The sequence below is a fragment of the Stenella coeruleoalba genome (assembly GCF_951394435.1).
Source record: "Stenella coeruleoalba genome assembly, chromosome: 4".
Taxonomy (NCBI): Eukaryota; Metazoa; Chordata; class Mammalia; order Artiodactyla; family Delphinidae; genus Stenella; species Stenella coeruleoalba.
Window position 1 is genome coordinate 21,520,531 of NC_137149.1, and position 26,629 is coordinate 21,547,159.

Consider the following 26,629-nt stretch of genomic DNA (forward strand, 5'->3'; position numbering starts at 1 on the left):
CTATACAGTAGGTTCTCATTAGTTGTCTATTTTATACATAGTATCAATAGTGTACATATGTCAATCCCAATCTCCCAATTCATCCCACCCCCACCTTTCCCCCATGGTATCCATACGTTTGTTCTCTACGTCCATGTCTCTATTTCTGCTTTGCAAATAAGATCATCTATACCATTTTTCTAGATCCCACATGTATGTGTTAATGTATGATATTTTTCTGGCTTACTTCACTCTGTATGACACTCTCTAGGTCCATCCACGTCTCTGAAAATGACCCAATTTTTTTTTTTTTTTTTGCGGTACGCGGGCCTCTCACTGTTGTGGCCTCTCCCGTTGCGGAGCACAGGCTCCGGACGCACAGGCTTAGCGTCCATGGCTCATGGGCCCAGCCACTCCGCGGCATGTGGGATCCTCCCGGACTGGGGCACGAACCCGTGTCCCCTGCATCGGCAGGCAGACTCTCAACCACTGCGCCACCAGGGAAGCCCCAAATGACCCAATTTTGTTCCTTTTTATGGCTGAGTAATATTCCATTGTATATATGTACCACATCTTCTTTATCCATTCCTCTGTTGATGGACATTTACATTGTTTTCATGTCCTGGCTATTGTAAATAGTGCTGCAATGAACATTGGGGTGCATGTGTCTTTTTGAATTATGGTTTTCTCTGGGTATATGCCCAGTAGTGGGATTGCTGGGTCATATGGTAATTCTATTGTTAGGTTTTTAAGGAACTTCCATACTGTTCTCAATAGTGGCTGTATCAATTTACATTCCCACCAACAATGCAAGAAGGTTCCCTTTTCTCCACACCCTCCAACATCTATTGTTTGTAGATTTCTTGATGATGGCCATTCTGACTGGTGTGAGGTGATACCTCACTGTAGTTTTGATTTGCATTTCTCTAATGATTAGTGATGTTGAGCATCTTTTCATGTGTTTGTTAGCTGTCTGTATGTCTTCTTTGGAGAAATGTCTATTTAGGTCTTCCACCCATTTTTGGATTGGGTTGTTTGTTTTTGTGATATTGCGCTGCATGAGCTGTTTGTATATTTTAAATATTAATTCTTTGTCAGTTGCTTCATTTGCAAATATTTTCTCCCACTCTGAGGGTTGTCTTTTCATTTTGTTTATGGTTTCTTTTGCTGTGCAAAAGCTTTTTAAGTTTAATTAGGTCCCACTTGTTTATTTTTGTTTTTATTCTCATTAATCTATCTGAGCAGGCTTTTCAAAATCTTTGGAATATAGGAATGATTAAAATGAGTGCAGTGTCACAGTGACAAATACAGTAAAACAGTTTGAGAATAATCACGACCCAAAGAAACCAAGCCACATACATACAGGTCCCAAGCTGTCACTCTCCTGTCAACAAAAGACATCACAGTTGCAGCAGTAGGAGTTAGATTCTATATTCAAGAGAATATAGAAATTTAAGTCCAGAGGTGAAGGAAGGCAGACCAAAGAATACCTCTCTTACCGCATGTGTAGGTTGCACTTTCCATTAATAGAAATGGAAAGAAGTACCATTGTAAGGTAGCCACCCACCAAGCTAAATATACAGCTGCATACTCCATTTTTACTACATGAAAAAGAATATCCTTTTTAACCTATGTTTTATGGTCAAAACTCTGTGAAATATCTTTAAATTTGTGATAGTAGATCACAGAGATTGAAGGTTAATTTATTAAGTTCATTTATTCTGTACTTAAAAACAAGACTTTATTTGGAGGAGGAGAGAGTAAGAGTAAAGGAGCAAGGAAGAGATTAAGTGAAAGAGGCTAAGTAAAGTAGTAACTTAAAACTAACGTGTGTATTTACCTTGAGAGTTGTTGATTCCTCATGGAGACATATGATGCAGTGCCTTTCGGTGTCAACCCTCAAACCCTTTCAGTTATTTTAGTTCCTGGAGTTTTCCAGAGGCACAGAGGATTTAACAAATTACAGAGACTACATATGTGAATTATTCACTGGGCATTTTTGGTGTATTTCATTCATATCCACACTGCTAAATGCAATTGTGTTAGGTGCCAAATTCCTGAAAAAAAAGGTAGTTATTTTCTCAATAATGTTTAGACGCTTCAGATCTTTGGGGACATGGTGGGGGTATAAAGAAGTAAATTAATATCTGTGCTCAAAGGCTCCCGTGTTTATTCTTGCACTGATATCAACCTGATTTGCTAATGAGGTGACAATAAAATGGTAGTTATAGTTCCCTACTTATATTTCACTATGAGGTTCTTAACTTTAGGGAATAAACTGCTATTTGTGCCCAGAAACGCATTCTTTCACCTAATTTTATCTTGACTGCCATGTAGTAAAAAAAATCCTTAGCCTTTATGTGGCTGATTTTTTCCTTTCTTTCTCTTCAGGCTTTACAGTTTTTTGGAGCAGTTTTACTGTTTGAAACTATAAAAGAGCTCCTTGAGAATTTGGAGACTAGCTCCGTATCAATATGAATAAGCCAAAGGACAACATTCTGCATCATCCTTCAAAGACTTCTATTTGCGAGGTATTATACCAAGTTGTTTGATGTTAAGGGGAGACTCTACCAAATGATAAGAAAAGTGATAGCCAAAATAATAATAATAATAATCTGTCATTAACGATCATTTGGGCAGGTTCTAGGTTGTCATTTTCTCTAGCCTAAGTAGTTTGAAGAGGCAGGCTAAACAAATTAATACTCTGGGTAAGATTACAGAGCAAATAGTATTTCAAATAAATATTTGCTGGCGTGGTAAAAGCATCTGGTGATCTACAAGGCATTGTTCGGGGGGGAGTGTTATCTGAGGAGGGTCATTGCACAGTAATCACGAGGGCTCATCTTTCCCTCTTAACCTGCACTCTGCAGTGTCTGAGCTTGCGCGGAAGACCTAGACTCCTCCGTGAGGCAGGTGGGCAAGTGTAGGTGGAGTCAGCTTTGCCGAGCCAACACCACCTGCAGAAGGGCTCCAAGGTGTCCATTTTGAGTCAAAGCTACGGAACACTGCCTTGGGTCTCAGCTCCATTTTTGAATTCAGCTTTAGCAGCCATTAATACACTAACTCTTTCTCAACATTTGTGTCTACTTTCTACCACTTGGAACTCAGAGAAGAGAGGGTGTGACTCATTGGCTCCTAACTTTTTTGTTTTTTGAGTCCTAACTTTCAATGGCCACCTTAGGCAAGTTGCTTCACCTCCCTATATTTTTTAGGAATAAAATGCTCAATACTAAGAGTCCCTTCAGCTATTTCAACTTTACTAAGTAATATATTTTTTAAAGCCAGCTGCAGCTGGCCGTAATCAAAAGTAGTCAAATGTGCATGGATGTTGAGAAAAGGGAACCCTTGTGTACTGTCGGTGAGACTAAATTGGTACAGCCACTATGGAAAACAAAATGAAAGACCCTCAAAAAATTAAAAATAGAGCTATCACATGATCCAGCAATTCCACTTCTGGGAATATATTCAAAGGAAACAAAAACACTGACTCAAAAAGATAACTGTGCAGCACCCTCCGCCCGCTCCCCGCCATTCATAGCAGCACTATTTACAACAGCCAAGACATGGAAATATCCTAAGTGTCCTTTGTTGGATGAATGGATAAAGGAGATGTGGTGTATATATGCAATGGAATACTATTCAGCCATTAAAAAAAACAAGAAAATCCTACCGTTTTGTGAAAGCACAGATGGATCTTGAACACATTGTGCTAAGTGAAATAAGTCAGATAGAGAAAGACAAATACTGTATGATCTCACTTATAATCTTAAAAAACAAACAGAAAACGAAACTTACAGAAAAAGAGATCAGACCTGTGGTTACCAGAGGCAGAGGGTGAGGGAGGGGGAATTGGAGGAAGATGGTCAAAAGGTACAAACCTCCAGTTATAAGATAAGGACTAGAGATGTAATGTACAACATGATGACTATGGCTAACACTGAAGAATGATATACAGGCATATTGTATTATTGTGCTTTGGTTTACTGCACTTCCAAGGTATTGTGTTTTTCACAAATTGGAGGTTTGTGGCAACCCTGCATTATCAGATGATGGTTAGCATTTTTTTTTAATTTTTATTTATTTATTTTATATTTATTTTTGGCTGCGTTGTGTCTTCATTGCTGTGCACAGGCTTTCTCTAGTTGCGGCGAGTGGGGGCTACTCTTCGTTGCGGTACACGGGCTTCTCATTGCGGAGCACAGGCTGTAGGTGCACGGGCTTCAGTAGTTTTGGCACGCAGGCTCAGTAGTTGTGGCTCACGGGTTGTAGAGCACAGGCTCAGTAGTTGTGGTGCACGGGCTTAGTTGCTCCACAACATGTGGGATCTTCCCGGATCAGGGCTCAAACCTGTGTCCCCTGCATTGGCAGGCAGATTCTTAACCGCTGCGCCACCAGGGAAGTCCCTGGTTAGCATTTTTTAGTAATAAAGACTTTTTAATTAAGATATGTACATTTTTTTAGACATAATGCTATTGCTTACTTAATAGACTACAGTATAGTGTAAATATACTTTTACACGCACTGGGAAACCAAAAAATTCGAGTGACTCACCTTATTGTGATATTCGCTTTATTGCAGTGGTCTGGAACCAAACCTGCAATATCTCCAAGGTGTGCCTGTGTAGGCAAGTTGTTGTGAGAGTAAATCCTAAGAGTTTGCATCACAAGGAGAAATTTTTCCCCCTTTTTTTCTTTTTTTGTTTCTCTTCTTGTTTTACCTATATAAGAAGATGGATGTTAGCTGAACCTATTGTGATAACCATTTCGCAATGTATGTAAATCATACCATCATGCTGTATGCCTTAAACTTATACAGTGATGTATGTCAGTTATTTCTTAATAAAACTGGGGGGAAAAAGTAGCCAAATGTGCATTTCTCTAAAAACACCACACTTACGTTCAGGTCTACAAATCTGTGAGACTTTAAAATAGAAATTAAAGATACAAAATAAATTCTCATCTACACTATTTCCTTCTATTCCTTTAAGATAGTAAATCAAATATTAAAATATCTTCTTTCCCATTAAAGGAATTTTACAATTATTATTTTCTTATCCCATTTAGGGTAAAGATTGCATCTAGAAAATTTAAAAGGTAAAAAAAAAAATACTTTATGAAAAGATATATGGATCCAGCATGTATTCATGAAATAAATACTCCAGGGCCTATCATCTCCAAAGCCAAATTGCTGTGAATCAAAAACTCAAATATGATTGCAAACCATTGCAGCAACATATTTTTGCCTAAAAAGGAAAAGGATAGAAAAGAGAATAATTTCGTCTTTTGAACATCTAGATGTGCTAAATACTATGTTAGAGACATTTATATGTTTATGTAATTGAAACCCCTGCAACAGTTTTGTGATGTTGATATTTTTATCCCCATTTTTATAGAGAAGTCAATTGAAGTCCAGAGAGATTGAACACTTGATCAAAAACACACTGTTAGGAAGATCTAGAGTTTGAATCCCTATCTGATGACCCCAGAACTCAAGTCTTTTCCAAATCATTCTCACCGTGTGCTGGCATGAGTTACACTGGGTGGTGGCAGTGGAAAGTGTGTGTGCACAGCTATGATGACAGCGTGTTTTTTCACTTCTGACAGGATAAACTCCCTTTATACTCCCATCATCTATGTTTTTTTTCAAAGAGCATCTATTCAGTCATAAGGCTCACATCCTCAGGAAGCAATTGTCCCATCATTCTTAGAGGACTGTTATTTCCTTAAATGTTAGGTGGAATGAGGTCACGCATCAGGCCCCTGACAACCAGTCTTTGTTTAATGTTTGATAATGCATTTGTCTTAAGGTCAAATGGGATTATTACCAGAACTATACTGAAACATAAAAGCAAATGGAAAAGGGACACAAAACAGGGTTGGGTCAGAACTCAAAAAAAAAAGAAAGGAAAAAAAAAACCCATCACAGAATGGATTTGATATTGAAAAGACAAAACCTGGGGAACAAAAAAGCAGTAATAGAAATATATTTTACAAATGTCATAAAAATTTGTTTAAAAGACAGATTTCAGTTTTGCAAAGGAATGAAATCAAGAAAATCCTTGCTTCTTTGCTGTAGAGGGAAAAAAACTAGTAACAGATGACATCAAAAACACAGACTTCAATTTTACTCCTTTATATATTACATTTTATTGAAAAAAATAACATACATATAGGAAAGTATATGCATTAGCCTACATATACATAAGTATACATCTCAGAGAATTTTCATAAAATGAGCACACCTGGATAACCACCACCCAGATCAAGAAATAGTACATTTCCAGGATTCCAGAAGTCCTCCTCGAGCCCCTGGCAGTTCCCTGCCCTGCAAAAGTAACCCTCCTGACTTATAACACTATAGATCAGTTTTGCCTGTTTTTGACCTTCATGTAAAGAGATCATAGGGGCTTCCCTGGTGGCGCAGTGGTTGGGAGTCCGCCTGCCAATGCAGGGGACGCGGGTTCGTGCCCCGGTCCGGGAGGATCCCACATGCCGCGGAGCGGCTGGGCGCGTGAGCCATAGCCGCTGAGCCTGCGCGTCCGGAGCCTGTGCTCCGCAACGGGAGAGGACACAACAGTGAAAGGCCCGCGTACCGCAAAAAAAAAAAAAAAGAAAAAAGAAATCATACAACGTGTACTTCTCTGTGTCTGACGTCTTTTGCTGGACACTGTGAGATTTCACCTTTATTGTTACATGTAGCAGTTGTTCATGTTCATTGTTAAATAGTATGTCGTTGAATAAAGTGCAGTTTACTTATCCATTCTATATTTATAGATATTTGAATCGTTCCCAGTTGTGGCTATTATGAATGCTTAAGAATATGCATATTCATGTACCTGACTTTCTGTAGTTCACATATCTGCCGTATACGTACCAACGAGTGGAATTGCTGGGTCATTGGCTGTGCATTTGTTCAGTTTTAATATTACGAAAAGTTATCCTGAAGTTGCTGTATCAATTTACATTCCTGCTAATGGTATATGAGAGTTCTGGTTGCTCCAAACCATTGCCTGAGATTGGTATTGTCAGTCTTGTTCATTTTAGACATTCTGGAGGGCGTGCAGTGATATCTTAGTGTGGTTTTAATTTGCATTTCCCTGATGACAAATGAGGTTGAGAACATTTTCACATGTTACTGGCAATTTGGATACACTTTTTTTTTTTGTCAAGTGTCTCTCCATGTAAGTCTTTTGCAACATTTTCTAATATGTTTTCTATCTTTTACTGATCTGTTGAAATATTTTTTTGTATTCTAATTCTGTTGGTTTGTGTATTGCAAATATCCTCTGCTTTGTGGCTTGCCTTCCTTAATATTATATTTTATCAACATAAGTTTTAATATAGTATGATTTATCAGTATTTTCCTTTTTGATTAGTGTTTTCCGTATCCTGCTTAGGAAGTCTTTCCCTACTCCAAGTTCATGAAGTTATTCTCCTGGGTTATCTTTGTAAACTTTTTTGTCTTACCTTTCACATTTAAATCTTAACAACACTTTGAATTGATTTCTGTGTGTGGTAGGAGTTTCCTTTCTGAAAAAATACCTGTTCTAGTCGGTCATCCAGGACAAGAGGTAGCACAACAGGAAAATCACACTAAAGTGAAAAAAACAATTTAATTGTAAAGCAGTCTTAAACTATTGTATATGTTTAGATTACTTGTGCTTGAAGATGGGATCCTTATTTATGAAATATATTGGCAGCTGTCACTATGGAGTCAGCAGCTTTATTCTGAAAGGATAAGAAAGAAAAATAAAGTGACTTTTTTTGGACACTAAAGAATACAAAGCCCCTAGTTATTTATGGTGGTGAGGGGGTAGGCAACTCCCTATTCAGAATGAGTTCAGGATCTTTAGCAAGGGTTTTACAGTCAAAAAGAACTAGGTTTATATTTCACTCCTACCACTTACCAGCTGTAACTGCTGCAGTTATCTAACTCAGTGTGTGTTCTCATCTGCACAATTAAAGTCATACCCATCTCCCTGGGTTAAAGGGAGGAGACAATTAGACACCATATATATTTTATTCATTGTTGTGTCTCCAGCACTTACCACAGCATATGTCACACAGTAGGAGCTTAATATTGCACTCCCACCTGTTTACACTGTCATTATCAGTTATCTACACTCTATTTAGAATAAATAGAGGGGCTCCCCTGAGGGTAAAAATCAAGAGGTCATGAAGCAACTTCGAAAACGTGAGACTATCTACTTTCATAATTTGGTCAAAGCAAAATTAGTAAGACAGCTTAATGTTGATACTCAAGAAGAAAGTAGAATATCATTATTTTGAAATGTCCTTGAAAGGCCAGACATAGAGTAATTAGCATGGCTTTGCAAACCCAAGTAGTGCTGGAAAGACCAGTTTAATTTCTTTTCCTTATATATAGCAATGCTGATAAAGGGAAAACTCTTTAATCTAATCACTAAGGGCTTTCATTTCATCCTACCCAACATTCCTGGGAATATACTAAATTCTTTCTCCTCAAAATGTGGGCCTTAGACCTGTATCAGCAGTGTAAATATCACCTGGGAGCTTGCTAGAAATGCAGACTCTCAGACCTACTGCGTCAGAACCTGCATTTTTAGCAAAATCCCCAGGGGATTCTTTTTTTTTTTTTTTTTTTTTTTGCGGTACGCGGGCCTCTCACTGTTGTGGCCTCTCCCGTTGTGGAGCACAGGCTCTGGACGTGCAAGCTCAGCGGCCATGGCTCACGGGCCCAGCCGCTCCACGGCATGTGGGATCTTCCTGGACCGGGGCACGAACCCTTGTCCCCTGCATCGGCAGGCGGACTCTCAACCTCTGCGCCACCGGGGAAGCCCCCCAGGGGATTCTTAAGCACTCTAACTTTGAGAAGCACTGGACTAGATAGCAGATTAAAGTGTCTACTGATCTGATAACCCACACTTAAAAAATAAAGCTAGGAATGGAAGCAAGGATAGAAAGGAGCCGGGGGGCGGGTGTCAAGCTGAAGAAATGGTAACCATCCTGTATTATAAGGTCAGTTTATTTGTTAGCAAGGTCATTTTGACTGCAAATCCCAGGAACTGGGCACTGCATGCTCTCAGCCAGGGCTATTTATCTTTCCATTTATCACCATTTTTTGGTTCTTTTCTACACACACACACAAAAAAATCAAAATGATTGGATCTTACTTTTACTTTTGATTTCTATCTTAGCTTAAAGAGGACTGCAGGCAAACTGAAGGGAAATAAAATGGAGGAAAGGAAGGAAGCAAAGTCTCTAAAAGAAATTGCAGCTGACATGCTTCATGGTCTCTCATTCAGATACTGATTTGGCCAAAAACTATTCTTCTCATTCTCTGACTTAGAGTCCTAAACTCAGAGTCCTAAACTCTTTATCTATACTTAGAGTCCTAAACTCAGAGTCCTAAACTCTTTATCTATACTTTCTATGTCCTCCCTTTGAAGAGAAAAACAGCACGAATGGATTGGGCTAAAGAGTTTCTACAAAAGTTTTTTTTTTGTTGTTTGTTTGTTTTTGCGGTATGTGGGCCTCTCACTGTTGTGGCCTCTCCCGTTGCGGAGCACAGGCTCCGGACGCGCAGGCTCAGCGGCCATGACTCACGGGCCCAGCCGCTCCGCGGCATGTGGGATCTTCCCGGACCGGGGCACAAACCCGCGTCCCCTGCATCGGCAGGCGGACTCTCAACTACTGCGCCACCAGGGAAGCCCCTACAAAAATATTTTTTGTTGGTTGGTTTGTAGAAATAAACTCTGGTGAACTGAATAAAAGAAATGGGTGGCCCAGATCACTGTAGTGGTCTAAGAACCTAAAAGTTTGTGAATTGTTAGGTGGTTAAGTCCATTCTACTAGTGGGTACCCCAAAGACTTACTGTTTACGGTTTAACTATCTTTCTTAAAGAATGTTGGTAAAAATAATGATAATAGTAACAATCACTAGTATGTATGGATTGGTTAATGTATGCCAGGCACTGTGCTAAGTGTTTTGGATATAGTCCCACATTTAGTTTTCTCAATAAGGTAGATGAGTTAGGGAGATTTTATATCAGTATTCATTTACTGAGTCCCAGTAGGTAAGAGGAAAGTAAAAGTCACAATAACACAAAATATTCACTAATAAGTTGACCACTTATAGAACGAATTCCCACTCAAACAAGCATCACTTCTATTTAATGCCAGCATCCCAGTCCAGGAGCCAAAGTTTTTGTCTCTCACTTTCTTGTTAATTGTATCACACATCCAGCACCACAGTGAAAACCAAAGTATAATTGTAGATTTTGGAAAAGGTGAAGTTGATAAAAAAATATGTTGGGGGCTTCCCTGGTGGCGCAGTGGTTGAGAGTCCACCTGCCGATGCAGGGGACACGGGTTCGTGCCCAGGTCTGGGAAGATCCCACATGCCGCAGATTGGCTGTGCCCGTGAGCCGTGGCCGCTAAGCCTGTGTGTCCGGAGCCTGTGCTCCACAACGGGAGAGGCCACAACAGTGAGAGGCCTGCGTAATGCAAAAAAAAAAAAAATATTTTGGAACACTGTTCAGATCACAGGCAAAGACATTAACAACTGAGGACCTGGCAGAATTTAGAATAGTTAACAACTGAAAAAGAGAAAATAAGCAAACTTTTAGCAGGTTATGTTCTTCATAAAAGAATTAATCAAAAGATTATGATCCTGCTGAAAAGCCAAATGTGAAGTAAAGATTGTCTGTCATGATATTATATAATTTTATCCCCAAAAGTATACCAAAAATTAATAACTGAATCATTCTTTATGCAAAGAAATAACTTTTTGAAATGTTAACTATGAATCAAGAGGAATTCATTTTCATATAGTTTAACTTGAATTTTTAAAGATGAATTTGCAAACTGCATGCAATTTGCTATGAATAATATAAAATTATATTTGAAGTGTATTCATTTTAAGTAGGTTTTCCTTTCAGTATCAATCCTGCTCAGGTAAGAAGGCTCTCCTATTTTATTATCCTTTTTTTAAAAATTGAAGTATAGCTGATTTACAGTGTTGTGTTAGTTTCTGGTGTATAGCAAAGTGATTCAGTTATACATATATATATACATATTCTTTTTCATGTTCTTTTCCATTACGGTTTATTATAGGATATTGAATATAGTTCCCTGTGCTATACAGTAGGACCTTTTTGTTCATCTATTTTATATATATATTAGTTTGTATCTGCTAATCCCAAACTCCTACTTTATCCCACTCCCATCCCCTTTTCCCGTTGGTAACCATTAGTTTGTTTTCTACGTCTGTGAGTCTGTTTCAGTTTTGTAAATAAGTTCATTTGTACACTTTTTTTAGATTCCACATATAAGTGATATCATATGATATTTGTCATTCTCTGTCTGGCTTACTTCACTTAGTGTGATAATCCTTAGGTCCATCCATGTTGCTGCAGATGGCATTATTTCATTCTTTTTAATGGCTGAGTAATATTCCATTGTGTATATATACCCCATCTTCTTTATCCATTCATCTGTTGATGGACATCTAGGTTGCTTCCATGTTTGGGCTATTGTAAATAGTGATGCTATGAACATTGAGGTGCATGTATCTTTTCGAATTAGTGTTTTCATTTTTTCCAGATATATACCCAGGACTGTGATTGCTGGATCATATGATAGCTCTATTTCTTAGTTTTCTAAGGAACTTCTACACTGTTCTCCATAGTGGCTGCACCAATTTACATTCCCACCAACAGTGCAAGAGGGTTCCCTTTTCTCCACACCCTCTCTAGCGTTTATTATTTGTAGACCTTTTCTTTAAAAAATAATTTTTTAAATTTTATTTATTTATGGCTGTGTTGGGTCTTCATTTCTGTGCGAGGGCTTTCTCTAGTTGTGGCAAGCGGGAACCACTCTTCATTGCGGTGCACGGGCCTCTCACTATCACGGCCTCTCTTGTTGCGGAGCACAGGCTTCAGATGCGCAGGCTCAGTAATGGTGGCTCACGGGCCCAGTTGCTCTGCGGCATGTGGGATCTTCCCAGACCAGGGCTCGAACCCGTGTTCCCTGCATTGGCAGGCAGATTCTCAACCACTGCGCCACCAGGGAAGCCCCTATTTGTAGACCTTTTGATGATAGCCATTCTGACCAGAGTGAGGTGATACCTCATTGTAGTTTTGATTTGCATTTCTCTAATAATTAATTAGTGATATTGAGCATCTTTTCATGTGCCCATTGGCCATCTGTATGTCTTCTTTGGAGGATGTCTCTTTAGGTCTTCTGCCCATTTTTTGGTTGGGTTGTTTGTTTTTTCAATATTTATTTGTATGGGCTATTTGTATATTTTGGAAATTAAGCCCTTGTCAGTTGCATCATTTGCAAATATTTTCTCCCAGTCCATAGGTTGTCTTTTTGTTTTGTCTATGTTTTCCTATGTTGTGCAAAAGCTTGTAAGTTTGATAGGTCCCATTTGTCTTTTTGCTTTTATTTCTATTGCCTTGGAAGACTGACCTAAGAAAACATTGGTACGATTTATGTCAGAGAATGTTTTGCCTATGTTCTCTTCTAGGAATTTTATGGTGTCATGTCTTATTTATTTATTTATTTTTTGCTGTGTTGGGTCTTCATTGCTACGTGCGGGCTCTCTCCAGTTGTGGTGAGCGGGGGCCGCTCCTCGTTGTGGTGCGCAGGCCTCTCACCGCAGTGGCTTCCCTTGTTGTGGGGCACAGGCTCTAGGTACTCAGGCTTCAGTAGTCGTGGCACATGGGCTCAGTAGTTGCGGCTTGCGGTCTCTAGAACGCAGGCTCAGTAGTTGTGGCACACGGGCTTAGTTGCTCAGTGGCATGTGGGATCTTCCCAGACCAGGGTTCAAACCCACGTCCCCTGCATTGGCAGGCAGATTCTTAACCACTGCACCACCATGGAAGTCCCATGTTTTTTGGGTTTTTTTTAAAATTTATTTTATTTATTTATTTTTTTGGCTGCGCTGGGTCTTCATTGCTCTGCGTGGACCTTCTCTAGTTGCAGCGAGCGGGGTCTACCCTTCATTGCAGTGCGTGGACTTCTCATTGCGGTGGCTTCTCTTGTTGCGGAGCACAGGCTCTAGGCACGCAGGCTTCAGTAGTTGTGGCACACAGGCTCAGTAGTTGTGGCTCGCGGGCTCTAGAGCACAGGCTCAGTAGTTGTGGCGCACGGGCTTAGTTGCTCCGCGGCATGTGGGATCTTCCCGGACCAGGGCTTGAACCTGTGTCCCTCGCATTGGTGGGCGGATTCTTAACCACTGCGCCACCAGGGAAGCCCCCCCATGTCTTATATTTAAATCTTTAAGCCATTTTGAGTTTATTTTTGTGTACGGTGTGAGATTATGTTCTAACCTCACTGATTTATGTGTAGCTTTCCCAATACCACTTGCCAAAGAGACTGTCTTTTTTCCATTGTATATTCTTGCCTCCTTTGTCCAAGATTAATTGACCTTAGGTGTGTGGGTTTATTTCTGGGCTCCCTAGTCTGTTCCATTAATCCATATGTCTGTTTTTGTGCCAATACCATGCTGTTTTGATTACTGTAGCCTTGTAGTATTGTCTGAAGTCTGGGAGGGTTATTCCTCCAGCTTTGTTCTTTTTCCTCAGGATTGCTTTGGCAATTCTGGGTCTTTTAGGGTCCATATAAATTTTAGGATTATTTCTTCTAGTTCTGTGAAAAGTATCATGGGTAATTTGATAGGGATCACATTAAATCTTTAGATTTCTTTGGGTAGTGTGGCCATTTTAACAATATTAATTCTTCCAATGCAAGAGCATATGATATCTCTGAATCATCTTCAGTGTTTTATAGTTTTCCCCATATAGGTCTTTTCACCTCCTTGGTCAGATTTATTCCTAAGAATTTTTTGGGGGGTGGAATTTTAAAAGGGATTGTTTTTTTACTTTTCCTTTTTGATATTTCATTGTTAGTGTACAAAAATGCAACCAATTTCTGTATGTTTCTCTTGTCTCCTGCTACCTTGCTGAATTTGTTTATTAGTTCTAATAGTTTTTGTGTGGAAGCTTTAGGGTTTTCTATATGTAGTATCATGTCATCTGCATATAATGACAGCTTTACCTCTTTTCTTCCAATTTGGATACATTTTATCTCTTTTTCTTGTCTGATTGCTGTGGTTAGGACTTCCAATACTATGTTGAATACAAGTGGTGAGAGTGGGCGAACTTGTCTTGTTCCAGATTTTAGCAGGAAGGCTTTTAGCTTTTCACCATTGAGTATTATGTTAGCTGTGGGTTTGTCATAAATAGCTTTTATTATGTTGAGATGTGCTCCCTCTATACCCACTTTGGTAAGAATTTTTATCATGAATGGATGTTGAATTTTATCAGATGCTTTGTCTGCATCTATTGAGATGATCATGTGGTTTTTGTCTTTTCTTTTGTTGATGTGGTGTATCACATTGATTGATTTGCGTAAGTTGAACGATCCTTGTGACCCTGGGATGAGTCCAACTTGATTGTGGTGTATGATTTTTTTTTATGTGTTGTTGGATTCAGTTTGCTAAATTTTTTTGAGAATTTTTGCATCTACATTCATCAAAGATATTGGCCTGTAATTTTCTCTTTTGGTATTATTTTTGTCTGGTTTTGGTATCAGGGTGTTGGTGGCTTCATAGCATGACTTGGGGAGTGTTCCCTTCTCTTCAGTCTTTTGGAAGAGCTTGAGAAGTATCAGTATAAATTCTTCTTCATATGTTTGAGAATTCTCCAGTGAAGCCATCTGGTCCCAGACTTTTGTTTGCAGGGAGATTTTTTCATTTTTTTTTTTTTTAATTACAGATTCTATTTCACTTCTAGTGCTTGGTCTGTTCAAATTATCTATTTCTTCTTGATTCAGTTTTGGTGGGCTGTATGTTTCTAGGAACTTGTCCATTTCTTCTAGGTTGTCCAATTTGTGGGCATATAATTGTTCATAGTATGGTCTTAATGGATTTTTGTATTTGTGTTGTATCAGTTGTTAGTTTTCCTCTTTCATTTCGTATTTTGTTTATTTGGTGGTGCTCTCCCTTTTCTTCTTGGTGAGCCTGGCCAGGAATTTGTCGATTTTGTTTACCTTTTCAAAGAACCAGCTCTTGGTGTTATTGATTTTTTTCAAATTTTTTTAAGTTTTTATTTTGTTTATTTTCTCTCTGATCTTTATTATTTACTTCCTTCTGCTGACTTTAAGTTTTGCTTGTTTTTGTTTTTTTTAAGGTGGAAGGTTTAGGTTATCTATTTGAGATTTTTCTTTTCTTTTTTCCTTTTTTTTTTTTTTTGATGAAGTCCTATATTGCTATGAACTTCCCTCTAAGAACTTCTTTGGCTGCATCCCATAGATTTTGTATGGTTGTGTTTTCATTGCCATTTGTCTCAAGGTATTTTTTAATTTCCTCTTTGATTTCATTGTTGACCCATTGGGGTTTTTTTAGTAGCATGTTGTTTAGTCTCCATGTAATAGTTTTTTTTTTCTCATTTCTCTTTCTGTGGTAGATTTCTAGTTTCATGCTGTGTGGTCAGAAAAGATGCTTAAAATAACTTCTGTCTCCTTAAGTTTGTTGAGGTTTGTTTTGTGTCCTGCTATGTGGTCAATCCTAGAGACTATATCATGCACTCTTGAAAAGAATGTGTAGTCTGGGTTTTGTTTTCTTTTTTTGGATGTAATGTCCTGAAAATATCAGTTAAGTCTAACTGTTCTATTGTATCATTCAGGATCTCTGTTGCCTTATTGATTTTCTGTCTGGGAGATCTGTCCACTGATGTGAGTGAGGTGGTAAAGTCTACTATTATTGCATTCTCATCAACTTCTCCCTTTATATCTGTTAATATTTGTTTTCTGTATTTAGGTACTCCTATATTGGGTGCATATATGTTAATGAATATAATATCCTCTTCTTGTATTGATCCTTTTTTCATTGTATAGTGTCCTTCTTCATCTTTCTTGATGGTCTTTGTTTTTAAAGTCTATTTTGTCTGATTTGAGTGTTGCTACCCTGCTTTCTTGTCATTTCCATTTGCATGAAATATCTTTTCCATCCCATCACTTTCAATCTATGTGTGTCCTTTGCCCTAAAGTGGGTCTCTTATAGGTAGCATATTGTAGGCTCTTATTTTCTTATCCAATCTGCCACTCTGTTTCTTTTGATTGGAGCATTTAATCCATTGCCATTTAAGGTAATTATTTATAGATAGGTATTTATTGCCATTTTAAACCTTGTTTTCCCGTTGATTTTATATTTCTTCTTTGTCCCTTTTTCTTTTTCCTTTTGTGGTTTGATGGTTTTCTTTTGTATTATACTTTTGTTCTCTTCTTTTTGGTTTTTGTGACTTTGTTTTATGTTTTTGATTTGTGGTTACCCTGTTTTTCAAGTATGTTAATTCCTTCCTATCTCTACTTGCCTTAGACTGGTAGTCATATAGGCTCAAACACATTCTAGGGGAAAAAAGTCTACATTTTCTTACTTTCCTCCCCCACATTTTATGATTTTGATGTCCTCCTTTACGTCTTCATGTTCATCCTTTTGCTGTTCATTGTGGTCATCACTTTCACAGAAATTTTTTTAATTCTTTTTTTTTTTTTTAATCTGAGTACTGGCTTATTTAAGTAATTTACTTTCCAAATGAGATTTTCTCTTTCCTATAGATTCTTACTTCTTTTCTCTTTAGAAAAGACCTTTCACTATTTCCTTTAGAATAGGTTTAGTATTGCTGTATTTTTTTAGTTTTTGCTTGTCTTAGAAAACTTTTCTCTCTCCGTATATTCTAAATGATAATCTTGCTGGTAGAGTATCCTAGGTTGCAGGTTTCTCCCTTTCAGGACTTTGAATATATCTTGCCACTCCCTTCTGGCCTTCAATGTTTTGGTAGGGAAATCAGCCTTATGTGGGTTCTCTTATAATTAACTCTTTATTTTTCTCTTTCTGCCTTTAGAATCCTCTTTATTTTTAACTTTTGCCATTTTAATTATAATAAGTCTTTGGTATAGGTCTGTTTAGGTTCATCTTGTTTGGGACCCTCTGTGCTTCTTGTAACTGGATATCTGTTTCCTTCTTTAGGTTTTGGAAGTTTTCAGCCATAATTTCTTCAAGTACTTTTTTGATCCCCTTTTCTCTTTCTTTCCTTCTGGGATCCCTATTATGTATAGATTATAGTGCTTTATATTATCCCCTAGGTCTTGTATATTGCTTTCATTTTTTTCATTTGTTTTTCTGTCTGCTGTTCTGTTTAGGTGATTTCCATTATCCTATCTTCCAGATCACTTATTCGCTCTTCTGTATTATCCAGTTTTCTACTGATTGCCTTTAGCTCAGCTTTTGTCTCAGCAAATGGGTTTTCTAATTTTAACTGGCTTCTCTTTATAGTTTCTACTTCCTTTTTCCAGTAATCTGCATTTCTATCAATAGCCTTTCTCAATTCCTTCAGTATTTTCATTACCTCCTTTTTGAACTCAGGATCTGGTAGACTGGAGATGTCTGTTTCACTGTTTGTTCTTTCAGGGAAATTCTCTTGATCTTTTAATTGGGAGTGGTCCTTCTGCTTCTTCATTTTACTTATATTTCTCTGAATCTATGAGTTTAGGAGAAACAATTTTCTACTGTGGTCTTGAAGGGCTATTTTTATGTGGGAGTATTGCCTGCCACGTCTTTCCTCAGTGTGTGTTGGCTGTTATCCCCCTGATAAGGGGTATTTTTGCTGTTGTGGTGACCAGACCCTGCACTGGATGTTGAGTGGGGCCTCATCTTTGCTCTGTGGTTGTCACAGCCCTGTCAGGAGCAGGGTCTGCTCCCCGGTTGTGGAATAGACACCCCCCAATCCATTTCTGAACTGCAGTATGACGTAAGCAGGACTAGAGCATTCCTGCTGGGAGAAGAGTCACTGAGTATTCCTCTGTAGGAGCTGTTCACCAGGAAGTGCACTCCGTCGTGTCACCTGTCACCCATTGTGTGGGCTCACAGAGTACATTGTGTTTGGAACTGCCCTCAGCCCGTGGTCAGGCACTGGGACTGCCATAGTTGCGCACCTGGACCTGCCTTGGGAGCTACTGAGTCAGTCCAGGCCCTGGCCCTGCCTCTGCATACTTGACTGCAGTAATCCACTCAGATGTCCCACAGGCACTGAGTTTACAAAGCTGCCTGTGGTATGTAAATCCATAGATCACACAGCTGCTGAGACACTCAGATTTCAGCCCTGCTTCTGAAGTCATGCGGCCCCTGGGAATCCACTAGGATTTCAGCCTTGCCTCTGTGTGCAACTTGATGGTGCTTGCATGCTCCCAGATCTGGTAGAGGTGGAGCTTCACCCAGCGTGTGCACACCAAGAATGAGACTGCTGTGGCTGTCCCTGCCCCTCCCTTTGAGCGCACAACTTAACAATGGGGCTTCAATGGTGGAGCCAGGCTCCTTCCTGATCATACCCCCAGTTGTGGCTTGGACCACACTCCAGCCCCTTCAGGCTGTCTTCATGCAGCCAAGCCCAGTTCTCTCTCCAGGTCTGTTCTCTGAAGCTTGAATTTCAGCACCCAGGCGCTGCGCTCACCAGCCACCATGAGGCCTCAGGCTGGGGACTACAGTGAGATGGTCAGGACCTTCTGTGCAGGTCTCTCTCTGTTCTTCCCACTACCATCCAGCTGCTTCACTCTCCTCTGAGGCTCTGAAGCTCCCTTTCTGTCCCAGCTCATCTTACTGCTGGTGAAGGTCCTTCCCAGGGTGAGTGAAACTTTTCTCTTTCACAGCTCTCTCCTAGGGGCGCAGGTCCCACCCTGATTCCTTTCTTTTTTTTTTTTTGTCTTTCATCCTACCCAGTTACGTTGTGATCTGTCTTGCAATTTTGGTTGTATGAGATCTTGTGCCAGTGTTCAGTAGGTATTCTGTGAGACCTGTTCCACATGTAGATGTATTTTTTATGTATTTGTGGAAGGCGGTGAGGTCCACATCCTTCTATTCTGCCATCTTGATCTGGCTCTTATCCATTTTATATACAGGAAAACTGAGGCTTTATATGGCTCTATAAATTGACTAAGATCACAGCCAGACATCCATTCTGCAAGATCCAGTCTTAGTCCTTCAGAGTATTGCTACTAAAATTAGGATTCTAAAATCATTTCTAATAATAAGAAGTTGAACAATGAAGCCAACAAAATGAGACAGAAGAACTTTAAATTCCTGACCTCTAAAGTTGTTGAAAATAATATGATGATATAAGACATAGAATAGGCCCTGGGGAACTCACTGAATTTATTATTTGGGGGTCAAGATGCATCTTCTTCCTTAGAGAAAGTGAATGCAACTGGTAATGAGAGAAAAAGTTTTCTAAAGATATGGTATTTGGTGGATAATTTAGTACAAAGCAAATCTGAAAGATGAGAGAACATCTATAACCATAAAACCATGTCATCCAAGCCCAATGCTACATTCTGCTCAAGTTTATGGACTCTGACCATGTCATTGATTGCACATCCAAATTGAAACAAACGATGTAGTACCTATGGGAACAATGGATACAACCTTTCATTTATATACATAACTGTAGGTCCCAGACTACACAGGTGTACATGCTAATTGCAGCAGTGACAAATCCCCTCATGATATAAACTGCATGATAAATGGAATATCTGCTGGGCACCACATCTTTTAATTCCAGTTGCTAGAATACATAGCCTTGTCTATTCTTACTTTTCATATATTTGAGGAAATTTAATCTGCTCAAATTTTTAGTTAGCTAAACATGATATCCTTGGGGGAGAGGGGAGAGAGAACAATTTTTTATGGTTCATTATCAGAGCTCCCACTGGCTCAAATTAAATGTAATTTTATTAAAGATGTAAACAACAAAAAGCAAGAAAGTTTAATGGTGAGAAAGATGTACTTGAACTGGGGAAGTTGGATGCTTTCCAATATCAATGTCAACTTGAAAACAATCTCAATCCTCTTAGTATAACAAAGAAATCGCAAGACACAAAATGCATACATAATTTGCTTTACTTTTTTTTAAAAAAAGTCACTGTGTATTAACAGACAGAAATATGAATGCTTATTACTTTAGACTTCTAGGACAAAATAAAATAATTGTGTATAGTTGGTAAGATGAATTACATGGTGATTAATGTTTAGTTGTGCACATTTGCAAGGGTGAAATGACACTAAGCTGAATGTTCCAGCATGCACTCACATGAGGGTAAAGCTGTAATATTTAAGCTAGGATATCTAAGGTAAGGTTGCACAGAATGGGTGGATTAGGCTTTATACAACTATACAAACGTATGATAGCTTGAAGGAGAAGTCAGGGAGGTCTTTGAGGATATAACGCTTTAATAATAATAATAATAATAATAATAATGAAAATCATAGGCACACTACTATGGATCCAAGGTGAATTAATTATGAATGAATGAATAAATGAATGAATGAAGTATTTAGTCAATGACTAAGCTAAAAGCCTACAAACAAAACTGAGAAATGCTTAAAGTGTATGAATGCAAGATCACTGGATGAATATTTATGTAAGCATGGGAAAAACAGAGCAGTCACCCCAACAGAATATATTTGAACATGTCAACAGAAGTCTCTCAAAAGCCCTAACACTGCAGAAAATGGCCTGCAGCATCTGGCCCTAACTCATCAGCTTGGAATATCCATCTGGGCAAATCATTGTCACCATTTTTTTGTGTAAACTAAAATAATCGTCTCCTCAACTAGAGACTAGAGTCCTGGCCACAGTCACAGTCACCTCATTTGAAAGACTCAACCAAAGGAATGTGTGTGTAAAGGTACAAACAGGCACCATAGCAAATGTCACTTCACCCTACCATATGTTCAAATAAATCATCCAATTTGTAAAACCCACTATCTATATTGAATACCATGTTAGGCAACAGAAAGGAATTTATAGTATGTTTATGAAAGTTTTCAAATAATACTAAGACAGGTTGGTTAATTACAGACAAAAACAAGGTGATAGCTAGTTACCAGGAGAGACTGGTTAAGAAAAGGAAAAAAATCTAAAGAGTCACAAAGGACAACAAACGTGCTGTCTCAATCCTTAGCCCTACGCTGTCATACAACGCTTACATATAGGATAAATAGGAAGATGGGAGCTAGAAAGCATTTTTCCCTCAAAGTTAATCTGTGTCAAATCAAGAGCTTTGTATTTGGGGGCCTTATATTGCCCCCCAAATTGGGAAACAGGAGAGAGTCTTGGAAGAATCTTAGGAATAATAAATAATTTAAAATATGCTAAGTCCTGTGAAACGTTAAAGATGTTTAGATAAGAGAAATAATAGCTGTCTTCTGAGAGTCTTAACCTCACATTTATTTCAGTGTAGAATAAAACAAAATATTTGTTTACTGATTTTAGATAGAATGGAACTCTTTATAACTCTTTTACAGGAGGATGATATCAAACCCTTATAACCACAATGAGCTACCACTTCATACCCACTAAGAAGGCTGTAATAAAAAAAGATGGACAATAACAAGTATTAATGAGGATGTAGGGGAATTGGAATCCTCATATATAGATCATGGAAAAGTAAAATTGTGCAATCACTTTGGAAGACAATTTGTCAGTTCCTTAAAAAGGTAAACAGAGTTATCATGTGACCCAACAGTTCCATTCCTTATATATACCTAAGAGTATTAAAAACGTATGGCCACATAAAAACTTGTACATTAATATTCACAGAAGCATTATTTCACAGTAACCAAAAGTATCAAAACCCAAATGTCCATCGATTGAAGAATGGGTAAACAAGAAATGATATATCCATACAGTGGAATATTATTCACTCATAAAAAGGAATGATATGTGCTACAACCTGGGTGAACCTTGAAAACATTATGCTAAGTGAAAGAAGCCAGACATGAAAGATCACATATTATATATTTCCACTTATATTAAATGGTCAGAATAGGCAAACCTATAGAGGTGGAAAATAGATTAGTTGATCTGGAGAAGGGATGGGGTTGGGGAGTGACAGGGAATGGGGTCAGAGTTTCTTTTGGGGGTAATAAAAGTGTTCTAGGATTAGAAACGTTTTGGAATCATATAGTGGTGATGGTTGTACAACTTTGTGAATATAGTAAAAACCAGTGAATTGTACACTTTAAAAGGATAAATTTTATGATAGGTGAATTATATTTCAATGTAAAAACTGTATATGTGAGTAACTAATATTAGGAAAATAGTTATTATATTTTAGAAAAATAATGTTTTATCTAAACTAAACTAAACTTCTGCAGTTTAAAAATATTCATTAAAAGGATAGTGCACATCAGCTGTTCCCTCTTCTTTAGAAAAGATGAAATAAAAATAGTGGACTGAAATGATAAGATGAATTATACAAGGTCACTGCCTACATAGACTTCCCTGTACAGTGGAATAGACAACATGCAGACAAATAATTACACTACATGAAATACATGGAGGAAAAAATGAGAGATCTATACAAAGTAATATAACATACAAGAGAGAAGGTCTATCTCTTGGTGGCATCAGTGCTTAAGGAGCTTCAAAGTTAGTATAAATTGATCTGCGTCTTGATGGAAGAGTGCATCTTCCCCAGACACACAGGGTGTGCAAACACATGCAGATACAAAGAGCATGTCGGCTTCATGGGTCTGCAAGTCATTCTGTTGGGCCAGAACTTATAGTTTTTGCAGAAGAGCTGATGTGGCTCAAAAGGTTTTGTGTTTACAAGGCATGAAACTATGAGCTTTATTCCATAGCAGATGGAGAGCCATCAAAGATAATACTCAAGGGCTTCCCTGGTGGTGCAGTGGTTGAGAGTCCGCCTGCCGATGCAGGGGACACAGGTTCGTGCCCGGGTCCGGGAAGATCCCACATGCCGCGGTGCGGCTAGGCCCGTGAGCCATGGCCTCTGAGCCCGCGCGTCCGGAGCCTGTGCTCCGTAATGGGAGAGACCACAACAGTGACAGGCCCGTGTACCGCAAAAAAAAAAAGATAATACTCAAGGAAGTCAATTATTCAGATTTAATTTTAAGCAGATCATGCTGGCAGCAATGTGGGTCAAGGATTGGAGGACTACAAGGCTAGAGGCTGAGATATTCTTAGAGAGTAAATGGTTAAGGCAAGTAAATGATGAAGCACTATTGGCAGGAATAGAGATAAGGTGACCAGGTATGGAGACACTTAGAAAGGCACTGTGAGCTGAGGGAAGAGGAGGACTTGAGAATGACTCATTTTTGACTCAGGCAGGAAGATGTTTGTTTGTGTTTTTTCCATTTCTAATAAAATTACATTTAAATTGTAATGTTGAATTTGAAGTGTTTGCTCCAGGATTAGAAATCTAGTTGGTAGAATTTTGAGTTTTCAGTGAGGGGGAGAATGTCTGGGCTCAAATATATATTTGAGTGGTCATTAGAACATTCCTGAACTAATGGGAGTGGATAAGATTGAGCAAGAAGAACTGATAGGAAAAAGAAAAGAGGGCAAAGGCCAGAAACCATTAGAAGCCTAGATTATGGATAAGGCAGCACAGAGCCTGGCACACATTGCTCAGTAAGTATTTGTCAGATGAGTGGACAAGTGAACATCACATTTGCTCCCAAGGATAGCAGGTAGGATGAGGGATTGAATATGGAATCAAGAAAGAAGGATGCCACAGAATCTTCTTTCCTAGTTGTTAGTAGGTCACCATAAGAAATAACAATCAGTGCTCTACATTGGTTGGGCATAAAATTTTGGAAATTTTAAGCAAAGAGATGAGATTGCTGAGGAAATAAGTATGAATAAAAAAGAAGGCTGAAGACTGAGTTCTAATCAGGAAGAGGAGGTAGATCCAGCAACTAAGAGAGACAAGCAGCCAGTGAGATGGGGGTAAAGGGAGATGGGAGTGGTGTCTTGGAAACCAAATGAAGAAAACAGAGAAGGGGTAGTCATTGCTCCAAACGCTGCCGATGAGTCAAGATGAGACTGAGAATTTTATGTTGGATATGGCAGGGTGGAGGTCATTAGTGACCTTAACAAGTGCTCTTCCATGAAGCTGAAATGGCAGAAAACCTAACTGCAGTGGGTTTAAGAGAGACTGCTGTGGAGGAGTCAAATATGTGGGTTCAAATAAAAGATCCAGGCAGAGAATGAGCAAGTGACGAAAATAGAAACAGGTATGGAGCTCTAGCACACAAGCGAGTAGAGAAATGGCAGAGCTGGTGTGGGATGAGGAGTTCTTTTTAATGAGATGGGAGATATTCCACATGCTTTTAGCTGGTGGGAATAATTTAGTGCAGAAAGAAAGGATGATGCAGAAGAGAGAAGAGATCAGCCTAGCCTCAGAGAGGTTAAGGAGGAACAGGACCCAGTACACAAGCTGGGGGGTGGGGGGGAGGTGGTTGGTAAGAGCCATGCTACTGCAGGAAAAGCAGAGGATGTGGATCCAGATGTAGGAAACTCAGTAGATTTGGTAGAATTTAATTTTGCAGATAAGAAAAAAAAATAGTAATAAATAACTTCTCAAGAACCAGGAAGCCAGGATAGTTAATTTAATTTCTGTCTAAAAATTGTGACATGTTAAATGTTGGCCTAAAGGAGACATAGTATTATTCCTTAAAAATAATACTATTATTTTCATAAAGTAATTTGTCTCTTAGTAAATGTAAGAATAAAATGCTATAAAAGTTTGAATATAGGAGGTAGCTGGTTTTTACATATCAAATAATATGACAGCAATTATATTGGAATCCATGTAAAGGAAACTTTAACACAACTGGAAGATTTCTAGGGTCACTTAACTATCCTGACATTAAACAGGAAGCCATCAATAGCAATATTTACTTTAGGAATACATATCTAAATCAAACTCAGAGGGGTACATTTCCTTGTAAAATAAACAGAAAATAAATGCCCTAATAGCTATCTTCCCAGTAATAGTGTATTTTCACAAAACACTTTTAAATAATTAGAATTTATTAACATACCTTCACAAAACACTTACAAATAATTAGAATTTATTTTACATAGTAGGCATTCAAAAAAATCCTTTTTAATGAATACACAGATGGATGAAGAAACATTGAGGAGTTTTCTGGATCCTATGAATAGTCCAATTATTCTTCAAAACATGAGTTACCTTCCCTTATATTGGGCAATAGAACATTGCCTATTTGGGTCCTAAAGCAAAAGAAAAAAGTATTATAAGCTCTAAGTCAATTAGCTTTTGTAGAACTAATTAATATAAGGGATAAATTTATCTGAATAAAGTCATATTTTTATTAGATAGTGGAAAAAGCCTTGAGCAGGCAAGGTAATAGAGATTTCAGAAGGCACTAGGAAACATTTATTTTCTAAATTCAATGCTCAACGAATGTTGGATATGATTATAATTATCACTATTCATGTTTTCACTAACTTGTTTTGCAACTAAAGTTTCTTTACAGTTAGTGATTAGTTTTTCTTTACTGTAAATAAAGCAGTTGGGATACTGTCTGCACCTTATCAGGTGACAATGTGACTTAAACAACCTGGATTTTTATGTCCAACAGGGAAAATAATAATATTTAAATATTACACTTTGCATATATATATATTCAGTAAATATTTGTTAATTTGGTTTAAAGATTGTACCTATTTCACATGAAGTAATAAATGTTTAACATAATAAACCATCAATCCAAGAAAAGGTTAGAAAATAGTTACTATAAAATCAATTGGAGGACTTCCCTGGTGGCGCAGTGGTTGAGAGTCCGCCTGCGGATGCAGGGGACATGGGTTCGTGCCCGGGTTCGGGAGGATCCCACATGCCGCGGAGAGGCTGGGCCCGTGAGCCGTGGCCACTGAGCCTGCGCGTCCGGAGCCTGTGCTCCGCAACGGGAGAGGCCACAACAGTGAGAGGCCTGCGTACCGCAAAAAAAAAAAAAAAAAAAAAATCAATTGGAGACGATACTGTGATTATATACGAACAAATTCTGACCAACAGAACAGATGTCCTGCTACTTAAAAACATAGAATTATTGCTTTTTGCAAAATACATAAATACAAAGTAAATGTATAATGCAAAGAAGAAATCTCTCTGGGATGCCAAAAGTCAGTTCTCTAGCTTACATAAGAGCTGGATTGTTTTTACCCCTTTATACCAAATAAATGTACCATAAATACTAGTTGGGAAGGAAAGCAAGCAAACTTAATCTTTTTTTACACAAAAAGTAAATGCTTTTTTAAAAAAGTTAATAATTTGATTATAGACCATAAATAATCACTTAAACAAATTCATTTAAATTTTAAAAGTACATCTGGTTCCTATTTTTATACTCAAGAGCATTATTCAAGGCACAAGCGTACTTTTAAATTTGAGTGTAAGTGAAATGGTATTTCATAAGTGCCAATTAGGCTTCTCTGCTAGATCTTTAAACAACATGGACACATAATTTTAGGTTAATTGCTTGAGTCAGTCTCACTTTGAAATCCCATATTGATAGTTCTGTGATCATTTCAATTCAGAATGCTTGCTAAAAATTATATGTATTGCTGTCATCTTCTCAAGGATCAAATGTTCTTTTTAAGGTACCATAACAACTTGAAACAAATTTTAATGGCTCTGATTCTAGTGATTCTCTTTAACTGTACCTGAAAAGGAACTCATGGCCTTTTCTTAATTTGTTGGATTTTAAAAAATCAGCTAATTTTTAAAAAATTTTAATCATGTCATGTGTTAAAAATATGCAGAGGTTCTACAGCAATTCA

At 38.2% G+C, this 26,629-nt stretch overlaps 1 protein-coding gene across 1 annotated transcript in view; it reads left to right on the forward strand.

Annotated features, from left to right (window-relative positions):
- Positions 1 to 2,410: 2,410 nt before the first annotated feature.
- The window catches only part of PDE5A (phosphodiesterase 5A), a 188,032-nt gene continuing 163,813 nt past the window's right edge, over positions 2,411 to 26,629 (forward strand). Inside the window, exon 1 of the mRNA XM_079919930.1 lies at positions 2,411 to 2,510. The gene's annotated coding sequence lies outside the window, so the exon portion shown is untranslated. The remainder of the gene's footprint in view (positions 2,511 to 26,629) is intronic.